This window comes from Chiloscyllium plagiosum, unplaced genomic scaffold (genome assembly GCF_037043375.1).
Source record: "Chiloscyllium plagiosum isolate Xiang-an unplaced genomic scaffold, Cpla_swu_hap1 HiC_scaffold_14, whole genome shotgun sequence".
NCBI classification, from domain to species: domain Eukaryota; kingdom Metazoa; phylum Chordata; class Chondrichthyes; order Orectolobiformes; family Hemiscylliidae; genus Chiloscyllium; species Chiloscyllium plagiosum.
In genome coordinates, this window is record NW_028270152.1 from 113,100,285 (window position 1) to 113,119,078 (window position 18,794).

Here is an 18,794-nt window from a genome sequence, read left to right on the forward strand (position 1 = left end):
GTGTCAGGAATACTTTCAGCAAGGGAGAGGGGGCAATGTGTCAAAAGCCATTTCCATTCATTGATGCTAGCATAGATAGGAAATGGAGACAGCTCTTTGAAGGGGATTAAAATGCATATCCCAGAACCTGTTTGCAGTGAATGCGGAGAGACAATGTGATATGCCAGTAAAGTCTGCCTTACTTTCCAAGCTCCTAATATATGAGTGAAACATAATATACAAACCCTGAAAGAGCTCAGCCACTGAATTGTAGATTTGCAGCATTTGATCAGGCTAGGCTAGGCTAGGCCTTATCCCAAATTCAAGGGTTTCTCAAATCCAACACTGACCTTCTGTGAGTTTAAATTGGGAACCCATTGACCAGATTCAAGGCTGTAAATCAATCCGGGCTATCTTTTTATTCTGTACATAACCACACTGAACCCCTAGACTAAATTCCAAGCTGTAAACTCACCCGGGGCTATCTGTTCGTCTGCATATAAACCAGCCTGAACCCCTTGATTAGATTCCAGACTATAACTCACCCTGGGCTATCTGTTACTCTGTATATAAACAACTCTGAACCCCTCAATTAGATTCCATGCCTTAACTCACCTTGGGCTATCTGTTACTCTGTATATAAACCACTCTGAACCCCTCAATTAGATTCCATGCCTGAACTCACCTTGGGCTATCTGTTACTCTGTACATCAATCACACTGAACCCCTCAATTAGATTCCATGCCTAAACTCATTAAAATAACTACATGTTATTTTGTGTATTAAACACCCATTGATTTGAATCCACTTCATGTCATGTTAAGCTCATGTTGCCAACACAATCTCATCTCAATAATGATCAATGTATCACAGGTCCTCCTATCTGCTGGCACTACCATATGTTAACTTACTGATGTTTACGTCTCTCCCTCACTCCTGGGAACCTCATATGCTGTATGTAAACCACCCCGAACCCCTCAATTAGATTTCAGTCTCTCCCTCGCTCCTGGGAATCTCATATGCTGTATGTAAACCACCCTGAACCGCTCGATTAGATTCCAGTCTGTCCTTCACTCTTGGGCATCTCATATGCTGTATATAAACCACCCCCAATCCCTCGATTAGATTTCATTCACTCCCTCGCTCCTGGGTATCTCATATGCTGTATATAAACCACCCTGACCACTTCGATTCGATTCCAGTCTGTCCCTCACTCTTGGGCATCTCATATGCTGTATGTAAACCACCCTGAACCCCTCGATTAGATTCCAGTCTGTCCCTCGCTCCTGGGTATCTCATATGCTGTATGTAAACCACCCTGAACCCCTCGATTAGATTCCAGTCTGTCCCTCGCTCCTGGGTATCTCATATGCTGTATGTAAACCACCCTGAACCCCTCGATTAGATTTCAGTCTCTTCCTCACTCCTGGGTATCTCATATGCTGTATGTAAACCACCCTGAACCCCTCGATTAGATTCCAGTCTGTCCCTCGCTCCTGGGTATCTCATATGCTGTATGTAAACCACCCTGAACCCCTCGATTAGATTCCAGTCTGTCCCTCACACTTGGGCATCTCATATGCTGCATGTAAACCACCCTGAACCCCTCGATTAGATTTCAGTCTCTCCCTCACTGCTGGGTATCTCATATGCTGTATGTAATCCACCCTGAACCCCTCGATTAGATTCCAGTCTCTCCCTCGCTCCTGGTTATCTCTAATGCTGTTTGTAAACCACCCCAAACCCCTCGATAAGATTCCACTTTCCTTACATATGCTTTATGTAAACCACCCTGAACACCTCGATTAGATTTCAGACTATCCTTCACTGCTGGCTATATCATATGCTGTATGTAATCCACCCTGAACACCTCGATTAGATTCCAGTCTCTCCCTCACTGCTGGCTATCTCATATGCAGTATGTAATCCACACTGAACACCTCGATTAGATTCCAGTATCTCCCTCGCTCCTGGTTATCTCAAATGCTTTATGTAAACCACCCCCAACCTCTCAATTAGATTCCAGTCTGTCCCTCACTATTGGGCATCTCATACGCTGTATCTAAACCACCCCTAACCCCTCGATTAGATTTCAGTCTCTCCCTCACTCTTGGGTATCACATATGCTTTATGTAATCCACCCTGAACACCTCGATTAGATTCCAGTCTCTCCCTCACTGCTGGCTATCTCATATGCAGTATGTAATCCACACTGAACACCTCGATTAGATTCCAGTATCTCCCTCGCTCCTGGTTATCTCATATGCTGTATATAAACCACCCTGAACCCCTCGATTTAATTCCAGTCTGTCCCTCACTCTTGGGTATCTCATATGCTGTATGTAAACCACCCAGACCCCCTCAATTAGATTCCAGTCTGTCCCTCACTCTTGAGTATCTCATATGCTGTATATAAACCATCCCGAACCCCTCGATTAGATTCCAGTCTCTCCCTCACTCCTGGGTATTTCATATGCTGCATGTAAACCACCCATAACCCCTCGATTAGATTCCAGTCTGCCCCTCACTCTTGGGCATCTCATATGCTGTATATAAACCACCCCGAACACCTCGATTAGTTTTCAGTCTCTCCCTCACTCCTGGGTATCTCATATGCTGTATGTAAACCACCCTGAACCCCTCGATTAGATTTCAGTCTCTCCCTCATTCCTGTGCATCTCATATGCTGTATGGAAACCACCCTGAACCCCTCGATTAGATTTCAGTCTCTCCCTCGCTCCTGGGTATCTGATATGCTGTATGTAAACCACCCTGAACCCCTCGATTAGATTCCAGTCTGTCCCTCACTCTTGGGCATCTCATATGCTGTATCTAAACCACCCCGAACCCCTCGATTAGATTTCAGTCTCTCCCTCACTCCTGGGTATCTCATATGCAGAATGTAAACCACCCTGAACCCCTCGATTAGATTCCTGTCTGTCCCTCACTCTTGGGCATCTCATATGTTGTATGTAAACCACCCTGAAACCCTCGGTTAGATTACAGACTCTCCCTCACTCCTGGGTATCTCATATGCTGTATATTAACCACCCCGAACCCCTCGGTTAGATTACAGTCTCTCCCTCGCTCCTGGTTATCTCATATGCTGTATATAAACCACCCTGAACCCCTCGATTTGATTGCAGTCTGTCCCTCACTCTTGGGTATCTGATATGCTGTATGAAAACCCTAAACCCCTCAATTCGATTCCAGTCTGGAACTCACTCCTGGGGATGTGTTATTGGATCAGTGTGGTGATCCTTGTTGGATGTTAGACCGAAGACAATATAAACTAAATTGTCAAATGTTACATTGGGAGCAGGAACACAGAAAGCTGCTGTTTCATTTCAGTTCTGTTACATATCTCCAAGTTTCAGATTGGGGCTGAATTTCTGTCACAATGGGGAAAATCTCAAAAGCTGTTTACTGTCCTGCTTGAATGCATCATCATAACATGAATTCCCTTGCAAGATAGGAAATGGAGACAGCTTCTGGAAGGTGTCTGTATCTGTTTGTGTGTGATTCTGTGTCCGTGTTCAATGTTTTATATATTTTCAAACTGCACTGATGTTCCCAGTCTCTCTTGCTTTTCCTTATTTATAAACTCAATGTCATCGTTTTGCTGATATAAAATGGTGGCTGTGGACAAATCTAAAATGTCTGCCTGACTGATTTGTGTCAGGAATACTTTCAGCAAGGGAGAGGGGGCAATGTGTCAAAAGCCATTTCCATTCATTGATGCTCGCAGATGTAGGGAATGGAGACAGCTCTTTGAAGGGGATTAAAATGCATATCCCAGATCCTGTTTGCAGTGAATGCGGAGAGACAATGTGACATTCCAGTAAAGTCTGCCTTACTTTGCAAGCTCCTAATAGATGAGAGAAACATAATATACAAAACCTGAAAGAGCTCAGCCACTGAATTGTAGATTTGCAGCATTTGATCAGGCTAGGCTAGGCTAGGCCTTATCCCAAATTGAAGGGTTTCTCAAATCCAACACTGACCTTCTGTGGGTTTAAATTGGGAACCCATTGACTAGATTCAAGGCTGTAAATCACTCCAGGCTATCTTTTTATTCTGTACATAACCACACTGAACCCCTAGATTAAATTCGAAGCTGTAACTCACCCGGAGCTATCTGTTAGTCTGTATATAAACCAGCCTGAACCCCTTGATGAGATTCCAGACGATAACTCACCCTGGGCTGTCTGTTACTCTGTATATAAACCACTCTGAACCCCTCAATTAGATTCCATGCCTTAACTCACTAAAATAACTACATGTTATTTTGTATATTAACCACCCATTGATTTGATTCCACTTCATGTCATGTTAAGCTCATGTTGCCAACACAATCTCATCTCAATAATGATCAATGTTTCACGGGTCCTCCTATCTGCTGGCACGACCATATGTTAACTTACTGATGTTTAAGTCTCTCCCTCACTCCTGGGAACCTCATATGCTGTATGTAAACCACCCTGAACCCCTCGATTAGATTCCAGTCTGTCCCTCACTCTTGGGCATCTCATATGCTGTATATAAACCACCCTGAACCCCTCGATAAGATTCCAGTCTGTCCCTCACTCTTGGGCATCTCATATGCTGAACGTAAACCACCCTGAACCCCTCGGTTAGATTACAGTCTCTCCCTCACTCCTGGGTGTCTCATATGCTGTATATAAACCACCCTGAACCCCTCGATTAGATTCCAGTCTGTCACTCACTCTTGGGTATCTCATATGCTGCATGTAAACCACCCCAAACCCCTCGATTATATTCCAGTCTGTCGCTCACTCTTGGGCATCTCACACGCTGTATCTAAACCACCCTAACCCCTCTATTAGATTTCAGTCTTTCCCTCAATCTTGGGTGTCACATATGCTTTTTGTAAACCACCCTGAACCCCACGATTAGATTCCAGTCTGTCCCTCACTCTTGGGTATCTCATATGCTGTATATAAACCACTCCGAAACCCTCGTTTAGATTTCAGTCTCTCCCTCACTCCTGGGTATCTCATATGCTCTAAATAAACCACCCTGAACCCTTCGATTAGATTCCAGTCTCTCCCTCGCTCCTGGTTATCTCATATGCTGTACATAAACCACCCGAACCCCTCGATTAGATTTAAGTCTGTCCCTCACTCCTGGGTATCTCATATGCTCTATGTAAACCACCCATAACCCCTCGATTAGATTCCAGTCTGTCCCTTACTCTTGGGTATCTCATATGCTGTATATAAACCACTCCGAACCCCTCGATTAGATTTCAGTCTCTCCCTCACTCCTGGGTATCTCATATGCTTTATGTAACCCACCCTGAACCCCTCGATTAGATTCCAGTCTCTCCCTCGCTCCTGGTTATCTCATATGCTGTATATAAACCACCCTGAACCCCTTGATTTAATTCCAGTCTGTCCCTCACTCTTGGGCATCTCATATGCTGTATGTAAACCTCCCCGAACCCCTCGATTAGATTCCAGTCTCTCCCTCACTCCTGGATATCTCATATGCTGTATGTAAACCACCCTGAACCCCTTGATAAGATTTCAGTCTCTCCCTCACTCCTGGGTATCTCATATGCAGTATGTAAACCAACCTGAACCCCTCGATTAGATTCCAGTCTGCCCCTCACTCTTGGGCATCTCATACGCTGTATCTAAACCACCCCTAACCCGTTGATTAGATTTCAGTCTCTCCCTCACTCTTGGGTATCACATATGCTTTATGTAACCCACCCTGAACCCCTCGATTAGATTCCAGTCTCTCCCTCACTCCTGGGTATCTCATATGCAGTATGTAAACCACCCTGAACCCCTCTATTAGATTTCAGTCACTCCCTCACTCCTGGGTATCTCATATGCTCTAAATAAACCAACCTGAACCCCTCGATTTGATTCCAGTCTGTCCCTCACTCTTGGGTATCTGATATGTTGTATATAAACCACCCTGAACCCTCGATTAGATTCCAGTCTGTCCCTCATTCTTGGGTATCTCATATGCTGTATATAAACCACCCCAAACCCCTCGGTGAGATTACAGTCTCTCCCTCACTCCTGGGTATCTCATATGCTGTATCAAAACCACCCCTAACCCCTCGATTAGATTTCAGTCTCTCCCTCACTCCTGGGTATCACATATGCTTTATGTAAACTACCCTGAACCCCTCGATTAGGTTCCAGTCTCTCCCTCGCTCCTGGTTATCGCATATGCTGTATATAAACCACCCCAAACCCCTCGGTGAGATTACAGTCTCTCCCTCACTCCTGGGTATCTCATATGCTGTATCAAAACCACCCCTAACCCCTCGATTAGATTTCAGTCTCTCCCTCACTCCTGGGTATCACATATGCTTTATGTAAACTACCCTGAAACCCTCGATTAGATTCCAGTCTGTCCTTCACTTTTGGGTATCTCATATGCTGTATGTAAACCACCCATAATCCCTCGATTAGATTCCAGTCTGTCCCTCACTCTTGGGTATCTCATATGCTGTATATAAACCACTCCGAACCCCTCGATTAGATTCCAGTCTGTAATCATTCTTGGGAATCTCATATGATGTATGTAAACAACCCTGAAACTCTCGGTTAGATTACAGTCTCTCCCTCACTCCTGGGTGTCTCAAATGCTGTATATAAACCACCCTGAACCCCTCGATTAGATTCCAGTCTCTCCCTCACTCTTGGGCATCTCATATGCTGTATATAAACCACCCCCAACCCCTCGATTAGATTTCATTCTCTCCCTCACTCTTGGGTATCTCATATGCTGCATTTAAACCACCCATAACCTCTCGATTAGATTCCAGTCTCTCCCTCGCTCCTGGTTATCTCATATGCTGCAAGTAAACCAACCAAAACCCCTCGATTAGATTCATGTCTGCCCCTCACTCTTGGGCATCTCATATGCTGTATATAAACCACCCCGAACACCTCGATTAGTTTTCAGTCTCTCCCTCACTCCTGGGTATCTCATATGCTGTATGTAAACCACCCTGAACCCCTCGATTAGATTTCAGTCTCTCCCTCATTCCTGGGCATCTCATATGCTGTATGTAAACCACCCTGAACCCCTCGATTAGATTTCAGTCTCTCCCTCGCTCCTGGGTAACTCATACGCTGTATGTAAACCACCCTGAACCCCTCGATTAGATTCCAGTCTGTCCCTCACTCTTGGGCATCTCATATTCTGTATGTAAACCACCCTGAACCCCTCGATTAGATTCCAGTCTGTCCCTCGCTCCTGGGTATCTCATATGCTGTATGTAAACCACACTGATCCCCTCGATTAGATTCCAGTCTGTCCCTCACTCCTGGGTATCTCATATGCTGTATGTAAACCACCCTGAACCCCTCGATTAGATTTCAGTCTCTTCCTCACTCCTGGGTATCTCATATGCTGTATGTAAACCACCCTGAACCCCTCGATTAGATTCCAGTCTGTCCCTCACTCTTGGGCATCTCATATGCTGTATGTAAACCACCCTGAACCCCTCGATTAGATTTCAGTCTCTCCCTCACTGCTGGGTATCTCATATGCTGTATATAATCCACCCTGAACCCCTCGATTAGATTCCAGTCTCTCCCTCGCTCCTGGTTATCTCAAATGTTGTTTGTAAACCACCCCAAAACCCTCGATAAGATTCCACTTTCCTTACATATGCTGTATGTAAACCACCCTGAACACCTCGATTAGATTTCAGACTATCCCTCACTGCTGGCTATATCATATGCTGTATGTAATCCACTCTGAACACCTCGATTAGATTCCAGTCTCTCCCTCACTGCTGGCTATCTCATATGCAGTATGTAATCCACACTGAACACCTCGATTAGATTCCAGTATCTCCCTCGCTCCTGGTTATCTCAAATGCTTTATGTAAACCACCCCTAACCCCTCGATTAGATTTCAGTCTCTCCCTCACTCTTGGGTATCACATATGCTTTATGTAAACCACCCTGAACCCCTCGATTAGATTCCAGTTTCTCCCTCGCTCCTGGTTATCTCATATGCTGTATGTAAACCACCCTGAACCCCTCGATTAGATTCCAGTCTGTCCCTCACTCTTGGGCATCTCATATGCTGTATGTAAAACACCCTGAACCCCTCGATTAGATTGCAATCTGTCCCTCGCTCCTGGGTATCTGATATGCTGTATGTAAACCACCCTGAACCCCTCGATTAGATTTCAGTCTCTCCCTCACTCCTGGGTATCTCATATGCTTTATGTAAACCACCCTGAACCCCTCGATTAGATTCCAGTCTCTCCCTCACTCCTGGTTATCTCATATGCTGTATATAAACCACCCTGAACCCCTTGATTTAATTCCAGTCTGTCCCTCACTCTTGGGCATCTCATATGCTGTATGTAAACCTCAAAGAACCCCTCGATTAGATTCCAGTCTCTCCCTCACTCCTGGATATCTCATATGCTGTATGTAAACCACCCTGAACCCCTCGATTAGATTTCAGTCTCTCCCTCACTCCTGGGTATCTCATATGCAGTATGTAAACCACTCCCACCCCCTCGATTAGATTCCAGTCTGTCCCTCACTCTTGGGCATCTCATACGCTGTATCTAAACCAACCCTAACCCGTTGATTAGATTTCAGTCTCTCCCTCACTCTTGGGTATCACATATGCTTTATGTAACCCACCCTGAACCCCTCGATTTGATTCCAGTCTGTCCCTCACTCTTGGGTATCTGATATGCTGTATGTAAACCACCCCGAACCCCTCGATTAGATTTCAGTCTCTCCCTCACTCCTGGGTGTCTCAAATGTTGTATATAAACCACCCTGAACCCTCGATTAGATTCCAGTCTGTCCCTCATTCTTGGGTATCTCATATGCTGTATATAAACCACCCCAAACCCCTCGGTGAGATTACAGTCTCTCCCTCACTCCTGGGTATCTCATATGCTGTATCAAAACCACCCCTAACCCCTCGATTAGATTTCAGTGTCTCCCTCACTCCTGGGTATCACATATGCTTTATGTAAACCACCCTGAACCCCTCGATTAGGTTCCAGTCTTTCCCTCGCTCCTGGTTATCGCATATGCTGAAAAAAAGCACCCTGAACCCCTCGATTAGATTCCAGTCTGTCCCTCACTTTTGGGTATCTCATATGCTGTATGTAAACCACCCATAATCCCTCGATTAGATTCCAGTCTGTCCCTCACTCTTGGGTATCTCATATGCTGTATATAAACCACTCCGAACCCCTCGATTAGATTTCAGTCTCTCCATTACTCCTGGCTATCTCATATGCTCTAAATAAACCACCCTGAAGCCCTCGATTAGGTTCCAGTCTCTCCCTCGCTCCTGGTTATCGCATATGCTGTATATAAAGCACCCTGAACCCCTCGATTAGATTCCAGTCTGTCCCTCGCTCTTGGGTATCTGATATGCTGTATGTAAACCACCCCGAACCCCTCGATTAGATTTCAGCCTCTCCCTCACTCCTGGGTATCTCATATGCTGTATGTAAACCACCCTGAACCCCTCGATTAGATTCCAGTCTGTCCCTCACTCTTGGGCATCTCATATGCTGTATGTAAACCACCCTGAACCCCTCGGTTAGATTACAGTCTCTCCCTCACTCCTGGGTGTCTCATATGCTGTATATAAACCACCCTGAACCCCTCGATTAGATTCTAGTCTGTCCCTCACTCTTGGGTATCTCATATGCTGTATATAAACCACCCTGAACCCCTCGATTAGATTTCAGTCTCTCCCTCACTCCTGGGTATCTCCTATGCTGTATTTTAACCACCCTGGACTCCTCGATTTGATTAGAGTCTCTCCCTCGCTGCTGGGTATCTCATATGCTGTATGTACACCCTGAACCCTTCGATTCGATTCCAGTCTGGAACTCACTCCTGGGGATGTGTTATTGGATCAGTGAAGTGATCCTTGTTGGATGTTAGACCGAAGACAAGATAATCTAAATGGTCAAATGTTACATTGGGTGCAGGAACACAGAAAGCTGCTGTTTCATTTCTGTTCTGTTACATATCTCCAAGTTTCAGATTGGGGCTGAATTTCCGTCACAATGGGGAAAATCTTAAAAGCTGTTTACTGTCCTGCTTGAATGCATCATCATAACTTGAATTCCCTTGCAAGATAGGAAATGGAGACAGCTTCTGGAAGGTGTCTGTATCTGTGTGTGTGTGATTCTATCTGTCTGTGTATGTCTGTTTGTGTGTGATTCTGTGTGCATGTTCAATGTTTTATATATTTTCAAACTGCATTGATGTTGCCAGCCTCTCTTGCTTTTCCTTATATATAAGCTCAATGTCATCGTTTTGCTGATATAAAATGGTGGCTGTGGACAAATTTAAAATGTCTGCCTGATTGATTTGTGTCAGGAATACTTTCAGCAAGGGAGAGGGGGCAATGAGTCAAAAGCCATTTCCATTCATTGATGCTAGCAGAGATAGGAAATGGAGACAGCTCTTTGAAGGGGATTAAAATGCATATCCCAGATCCTGTTTGCAGTGAATGCGGAGAGACAATGTGACATTCCAGTAAAGTCTGCCTTACTTTCCAAGCTCCTAATATATGAGAGAAACATAATATACAAAACCTCAAAGAGCTCATCCAGTGAATTGTAGACTTGCAGCGTTTAATCAGGCTAGGCTAGGCTAGGCCTTATCCCAAATTGAAGGGTTTCTCAAATCCAACACTGACCTTCTGTGGGTTTAAATTGGGAACCCATTGACTAGATTCAAGGCTGTAAATCACTCCGGGCTATCTTTTTATTCTGTACATAACCACACTGAACCCCTCGATTAAATTCCAAGCTGTAACTCACCCGGGGCTATCTCTTAGTCTGTATATAAACCAGCCTGAACCCCTTGATTAGATTCGAGACTATAACTCACCCTGGGCTATCTGTTACTCTGTATATAAACCACTCTGAACCCCTCAATTAGATTCCATGCCTTAACTCACCTTGGGCTATCTGTTACTCTGTATATAAACCACTCTAAACCCCTCAATTAGATTCCATGCCTTAACTCACTAAAATAACTACATGTTACTTTGTATATAACCACCCATTGATTTGATTCCACTTCATGTCATGTTAAGCTCATGTTGCCAACACAATCTCATCTCAATAATGATCAATGTATCACGGGTCCTCCTACCTGCTGGCACTACCATATGTTAACCTACTGATGTTTACGTCTCTCCCTCACTCCTGGGAACCTCATATGCTGTATGTAAACCACCCCGAACACCTCGATTAGATTTCAGTCTCTCCCTCGCTCCTGTGTATCTCATATGCTGTATGTAAACCACCCAAACCCCTCGATTAGATTCCAGTCTGTCCCTCACGCTTGGGCATCTCATATGCTGTATATAAACCACTCCCAACCCTTCGATTAGATTTCAGTATCTCCCTCACTCCTGGGTATCTCATATGCTGTATATAAATCACCCTGAAACCCTCGATTAGATTCCAGTCTGTCCCTCACTCTTGGGCATCTCATATGCTGTATGTAAACCACCCTGAACCCCTCGGTTAGATTACAGGCTCTCCCTCACTCCTGGGTGTCTCATATGCTGTATATAAACCACCCTGAACCCCTCGATTAGATTGCAGTCTGTCCCTCACTCTTGGGTATCTCATATGCTGTACATAAACCACCCCGAACCCCTCGGTTAGATTACAATCTCTCCCTCACATCTGGGTATCTCATATGCTGTATATAAACTGCCCTGAACCCCTCAATTGGATTCCAGTCTCTCCCTCGCTCCTGGGTATCTCATATGCTGCATGTAAACCACCCATAACCCCTCGATTAGATTCCAGTCTGTCCCTCAGTCTTGGGCATCTCATATGCTGTATATAAACCACCCCTAACCCCTCGATTAGATTTCAGTCTCTCCCTCACTCTTGGGTATCACATATTCTTTATGTAACCCACCCTGAACCCCTCGATTAGATTTCAGTCTCTCCCTCGCTCCTGGTTGTCTCATATGCTGTATCTAAACCAACCTGAACCCCTCGATTTAATTCCAGTCTGTCCCTCACTCTTGGGTATCTCATATACTGTATGTAAACCACCCTTAACCCCTCGATTAGATTCCAGTCTGTCCCTCACTCTTGGGTATCTGATATGCTGTATGTAAACCACCCCGAACCCATCGGTTAGATTTCCGTCTCTCCCTCACTCCTGGGTATCTCATATGCTCTAAATAAACCACCCTGAAACCCTCGATTAGATTCCAGTCTGTCCCTCACTCTTGGGTATCTGATATGCTGTATGTAAACCACCCCGAACCCATCGGTTAGATTTCCGTCTCTCCCTCACTCCTGTGTATCTCATATGCTGTATGTAAATAACTCTGAACCCCTCGATTAGATTTCAGTCTGTCCCTCACTCTTGGGTATCTCATATGCTGTATATAAACCACTCCGAACCCCTCGATTAGATTTCAGTCTCTACCTCACTCCTGGGTATCTCATATGCTGTATGTAAACCACCCTGAACCCCTCGATTAGATTCCAGTCTGTCCCTCACTCTTGGGCATCTCATATGCTGTATATAAACCACCCCCAAACCCTCGATTAAATTTCAGTATCTCCCTCACTCCTGGGTATCTCATATGCTGTATGTAAACCACCCTGAACCCCTCGATTAGATTCCAGTCTGTCCCTCACTCTTGGGCATCTCATATGCTGTATATAAACCACCCCCAACCCCTCGATTAAATTTCAGTATCTCCCTCACTCCTGGGAAACTCATATGCTGTGTGTAAACCACCCAGAACCCCTCGATTAGATTACAGTCTCTCCCTCACATCTGGGTATCTCATATGCTGTATATAAACCACCCTGAATCCCTCGATTAGATTTCAGTCTCTCCCTCACTCTTGGGCATCTCATTTGCTGTATATAAACCATCCCGAACCCCTCGATTAGATTTCAGTCTCTCCCTCACTCCTGGGTATCTCATATGCTGTATGTAAACCACCCTGAACCCCTCGATTAGATTCCAGTCTCTCCCTCGCTCCTGGTTATCTCATATGCTGTGTGTAAACCACCCTGAACCCCTCGATTAGATTTCAGTCTCTCCCTCACTCCTGGGTATCTCATATGCTGTATGTAAACCACCCTGAACCCCTCGATTAGATTCCAGTCTCTCCCTCCCTCCAGGTTATCTCATATGCATTATGTAAACCACCCTGAACCCCTCGATTAGATTCCAGTCTCTCCCTCCCTCCAGGTTATCTCATATGCATTATGTAACCCAACCTGAACCCCTCGATTAGATTCCAGTCCCTCCCTCGATCCTGGTTATCTTAAAATTGTATGTAAACCACCCCGAACCCTTCGATTAGATTTCAGTATCTCCCTCACTCCTGGGTATCTCATATGCTGTATATAAATCACCCTGAAACCCTCGATTAGATTCCAGTCTGTCCCTCACTCTTGGGCATCTCATACGCTGTATCTGAACCACCCCTCACCCCTCGATTAGATTTCAGTCTCTCCCTCACTCTTGGGTATCACATATGCTTTATGTAAACCACCCTGAACCCCTCGATTAGATTCCAGTCTCTCCCTCACACCTGGTTATCTCATATGCTTTATATAAACCACCCTGAACCCCTCAATTTAATTCCAGTCTGTCCCTCACTCTTGGGTATCTCATATGCTGTATGTAAAACACCCATAACCCCTTGATGAGCTTCCAGTCTGCCCCTCACTCTTGGGTATCTCATATGCTCTAAATAAACCACCCTGAACCCCTCGATTAGATTCCAGTCTGTCCCTCACTCTTGGGTATCTGATATGCTGTATGTAAACCACCCGGAACCCCTCGATTAGATTTCAGTCTCTCCCTCACTCCTGGGTATCTCATATGCTCTATGTACACCACCCTGAACCCCTCGATTAGATTCCAGTCTGTCCCTCACTCTTGGGCATCTCATATGCTGTATATAAACCACCCTGAACCCCTCGATTAGATTCCAGTCTGTCCCTCACTCTTGGGCATCTCATATGCTGTATGTAAACCACCCTGAACCCCTCGGTTAGATTACAGTCTCTCCCTCTCTCCTGGGTATCTCATATGCTATATATAAACCACCTTGAACCCCTCTATTAGATTCCAGTCTGTCCCTCACTCTTGGGTATCTCATATGCTGTATATTAACCACCCCGAACGCCTCGGTTAAATTACAGTCTCTCCCTCGCTCCTGGTTATCTCATATGCTGTATATAAACCACCCTGAACCCCTCAATTTGATTGCAGTCTGTCCCTCACTCCTGGGTATCTCATATGCTGTATTTCAACCACCCCGAACCCCTTGGTTAGATTCCAGTCTGTCCCTCACATCTGGGTATCTCATATACTGTATATAAATCACCCTGAACCCCTCGATTAGAATTCAGTCTCTCCCTCCCTCCAGGTTATCTCATATGCAGTATGTAAACTACCCTGAACCCCTCAATTAGATTCCAGTCTCTCCCTCCCTCCAGGTTATCTCATATGCAGTATGTAAACTACCCTGAATCCCTCAATTAGTTTCCAGTCTGCCCCTCACTCTTGGGCATCTCATTTGCTGTATATAAACCATCCCGAACCCCTCGATTAGATTTCAGTCTCTCCCTCACTCCTGGGTATCTCATATGCTGTATGTAAACCACCCTGAACCCCTCGATTAGATTCCAGTCTCTCCCTCGCTCCTGGTTATCTCATATGCTGTATGTAAATCACCCTGAACCCCGCGATTAGATTTCAGTCTCTCCCTCACTCCTGGGTATCTCATATGCTGTATGTAAACCACCCTGAACCCCTCGATTAGATTCCAGTCTCTCCCTCCCTCCAGGTTATCTCATATGCAGTATGTAACCCAACCTGAACCCCTCGATTAGATTCCAGTCTCTCCCTCGATCCTGGTTATCTTAAAATTGTATGTAAACCACCCCGAACCCGTCGATTCGATTCCAGTCTGTCCCTCACTCTTGGGCATCTCATACGCTGTATCTGAACCACCCCTCACCCCTCGATTAGATTTCAGTCTCTCCCTCCCTCCAGGTTATCTCATATGCTGTATATAAACCACCCTGAACCCCTCAATTTAATTCCAGTCTGTCCCTCACTCTTGGGTATCTCATATGCTGTATGTAAAACACCCATAACCCCTTGATGAGATTCCAGTCTGTCCCTCACTCTTGGGTATCTCATATGCTCGAAAGAAACCACCCTGAACCCCTCGATTAGATTCCAGTCTGTCCCTCACTCTTGGGTATCTGATACGCTTTATGTAAACCACACTGAACCCCTCGATTAGATTCCAGTCTCTCACTCGCTCCTGGTTATCTCATATGCTGTATATAAACCACCCTGAACCCCTCGATTAGATTCCAGTCCCTCCCTCACTCCTGGTTATCTCATATGCTGTTTCTAAACCACCCTAAACCCCTCGATTAGATTTCAGTCACTCCCTCACTCCTGGGTATTCATATGCTTTATGTAAACCACCCTGAACCCCACGATTAGATTCCAGTCTCTCCCTCACTCCTGGTTATCTCATATGCTGTATATAAGCCACCCTGAACCACTCGATTTAATTCCAGTCTGTCCCTCACTCTTGGGCATCTCATACGCTGTATCTAAATCACCCCTAACCCCTCGATTAGATTCCAGTCTCTCCCTCGCTCCTGGTTATCTCAAATGCTGTATGTCAACCACCCCGAACCCCTCGATTAGATTCCAGTCTGTCCCTCACTCTTGGGCATCTCATACGCTGTATCTAAACCACCCCTAACCCCTCGATTAGATTTCACTCTCCCTCACTCTTGGGTATCACATACGCTTTATGTAAACCACACTGAACCCCTCGATTAGATTCCAGTCTCTCACTCGCTCCTGGTTATCTCATATGCTGTATATAAACCACCCTGAACCCCTCGATTTAATTCCAGTCTGTCCCTCATTCTTGGGTAACTCATATGCTGTATGTAAACCACCCCCAACCCCTCGATTAGATTTCAGTATCTCCCTCACTCCTTGGTATTTCATATGCTGTATATAAACCACCCTGAACGACTCGATTAGATTCCAGTCTGTCCCTCACTCCTGGGTATCTCATATGCTGGAAATAAACCACCCTGAACCACTCGATTAGATTCCAGTCTGTCCCTCACTCTTGAGCATCTCATATGCAGTATGTAAACCACCCTGAACCCCTCGGTTAGATTACAGTCTCTCCCTCACTCCTGGGTATCTCATATGCTGTATGTAAACCACCCTGAACCCCTCGGTTAGATTACAGTCTCTCCCTCACTCCAGGTTATCTCAAATGCTGTATGTAAACCACCCCCAACCCCTCGATTAGATTCCAGTCTCTCCCTCGCTCATGGTTATCTCATATGCTGTATGTAAACCACCCCCAACCCCTCGGTTAGATTACAGTCTCTCCCTCGCTCCTGGTTATCTCATATGCTGTATATAAACCACCCTGAACCCCTCAATTTGATTGCAGACTCTCCCTCACTCCTGGGTATCTCATATGCTGCATGTAAACGACCCTGAACCCCTCGATTAGATTCCAGTCTGCCCCTCACTCTTGGGCATCTCATATGCTGTATATAAACCACCCCGAACTCCTCGATTAGATTTCAGTCTCTCCCTCACTCCTGCGTATCTCATATGCTGTATATAAACCACCCTGAGCCCCTCGATTAGATTCCAGTCTGTCCCTCACTCTTGGGCATCTCATATGCTGTATGTAAACCACCCTGAACCCCTCGGTTAGATTCCAGTCACTCCCTCACTCCTGGGTATCTCATATGCTGCAAGTAAACCACCCTGAATCCCTCGATTAAATTCCAGTCTGCCCTTCACTCTTGGGCATCTCATTTGCTGCATATAAACCATCCCGAACCCCTCGATTAGATTTCAGTCTCTCCCTCACTCCTGGGTATCTCATATCCTCTAAATAAACCACCCTGAACCCCTCGATTAGATTCCAGTCTGTCCCTCACTCTTGGGTATCTGATATGCTGTATGTAAACCACCCCGAACTCCTCGATTAGATTTCAGTCTCTCCCTCACTCCTGGGTATCTCATATGCTCTAAATAAACCACCCTGAACCCCACGATTAGATTCCAGTCTTTCCCTCGCTCCTGGTAATCTCATATGCTGTATATAAACCACCCTGAAACCCTCGATTTAATTCCAGTCTGTCCCTCACTCTTGGGTATCTCATATGCTGTATGTAAACAATCCTGAACCCCTCGATTAGATTCCAGTCTCTACCTCCCTCCAGGTTATCTCACATGCTGTATGTAAACCACCCTGAACCCCTCAATTGGATTCCAGTCTCTCCCATCGCTCCTGGTTATCTCATATGCTGTATGTAAACCACGCTGAACCCCTCGATTAGATTTCAGTCTGTCCTTCACTCTTGGGCATCTCATATGCTGTATATAAACCACCCCGAACCCCTCGATTAGATTTCAGTCTCTCCCTCACTCCTGGTTATCTCATATGCAGTATGTCAACCACCCTGAACCCCTCAATTTGATTCCAGTCTCTCCCTCGCTCCTGTTTATCTCATATGCTGTATGTCAACCAACGCCAACCACTCGATTAGATTCCAGTCTCTCCCTCGCTCCTGGTTATCTCATATGCAGTATGTCAACCACCCTGAACCCCTCAATTTGATTGCAGACTCTCCCTCACTCCTGGGTATCTCATATGCTGCATGTAAACCACCCTGAACCCCTCGATTAGATTCCAGTCTGCCCCTCACTCTTGGGCATCTCATATGCTGTATATAAACCACCCCGAACCCCTCGATTAGATTTCAGTCTCTCCATCATTCCTGGGTATCTCATATGCTGTATATTAACCACCCTGAACCCCTCGATTAGATTCCAGTCTGTCCCTCACTCTTGGGCATCTCATATGCTGTATGTAAACCACCCTGAACCCCTCGGTTAGATTACAGTCTCTCCCTCACTCCTGGGTATCTCATATGCTGCATGTAAACCACCCTGAACCCCTCGATTAAATTCCAGTCTTCCCCTCACTCTTGGGCATCTCATATGCTGTATATAAACCATCCCGAACCCCTCGATTAGATTTCAGTCTCTCCCTCTCTCCTGGGTATCTCATATGCCCTAAATAAACCACCCTGAACCCCTCGATTAGATTCCAGTCTGTCCCTCACTCTTGGGTATCTGATATGCTGTATGTAATCCACCCCGAATCCCTCGATTAGATTTCAGTCTCTCCCTCACTCCTGGGCATCTCATATGCTGTATATAAACCATCCCCAACCCCTCGATTAGATTTCAGTCTGTCCCTCACTCTTGGGTTCTCATATGCGGTATATTAACCACCCCGAACCCCTCGGTTAGATTACAGTCTCTCCCTCGCTCCTGGTTATCTCATATGCTGTATATAAACCACCCTGAACCCCTCGATTTGATTGCAGTCTGTCCCTCACTCTTGGGTATCTGATATGCTGTGTGTAAAGCCTAAACCCCTCAATTAGATTCCAGTCTGGAACTCACTCCTGGGGATGTGTTATTAGATCAGTGAAGTGATCCTTGTTGGATGTTAGACCGAAGACAAGATAAACTAAATGGTCAAATGTTACATTGGGAGCAGGAACACAGAAAGCTGCTGTTTCATTTCTGTTCTGTTACATATCTCCAAGTTTCAGATTGGGGCTGAATTTCTGTCACAATGGGGAAAATCTCAAAAGCTGTTTACTGTCCTGCTTGAATGCATCATCATAACATAAATTCCCTTGTAAAATAGGAAATGGAGACAGCTTC